Source organism: Erinaceus europaeus, chromosome 1 (genome assembly GCF_950295315.1).
Source record: "Erinaceus europaeus chromosome 1, mEriEur2.1, whole genome shotgun sequence".
NCBI classification, from domain to species: domain Eukaryota; kingdom Metazoa; phylum Chordata; class Mammalia; order Eulipotyphla; family Erinaceidae; genus Erinaceus; species Erinaceus europaeus.
Genome location: NC_080162.1, coordinates 162060164 through 162061055, shown reverse-complemented (window position 1 = coordinate 162061055; position 892 = coordinate 162060164).

Sequence of the window (892 nt, the reverse complement as noted above, 5' to 3'; positions counted from 1 at the left end):
AACTACTTTATGTAACACTGCTCTATGCATTGTCACTGACAGAAAAGTAAACCAGAGAAAGCCTACCTGATAAATATAACACTGTTAGGTAATATCTATTTATTGAACATTTTCTATATACTAGGAATAGTGATCAGTCACCTCATATAACATCAAATATGTCCTTTCTGACAGCTATTATTAGTCCCTATTTAAAAATGAGGTATACTCTTGGGATTTTACTCAGTTATGCTAAGTAAAGTAAGCATGGGAATGAAAGACAATTACCTAATGGATGGTTTCAATTGCATGTGTAATATAAATGACTAGAGAAAATGACTTTGCATAAACAACAACAAAACTAACTCTTAGACTCAATTGAAAAATACTATTATGGTGGCTATTTCAGAGAATGGGGCAGGGGTAGAAGAATAGATGTGGCACTGAAACTTTACTGGTGAGTACTGTAAGTTACATACATATAGAGGTATAAAATTATAGACTCCAAATTTTATGACACTGTAAAACAAAGAAAAACAAACAATGAAAGGATTTCATTCCTGTTTAGAGAAAAATATGAGTGGAAGACTTTTTACTTACAACTCTGTTCTAACTCTACAATGTTTTAACCTTCTCAACAAAATAAAACAAATCTATTACCACAAGCAGCTTATAAAGGACATGGAGTATGGTTAGGATTACAACCTATAAAGGAGAAACTGTGAGGCAGATGGTACTTAACCTAGGCTGTGAACTCTGAGATACATGCATGAAACAATAGCACATTCCAGGCAGAAGGAACAAAGCAAAGTCATTATGGAGGGAAAGCAGGGACTGTGATTCAACATGACCAGATGTAGATGTCTGCACCTGTAACAAGGAAGTAAAACTAGCAATGAGATGTGGAGCCAAA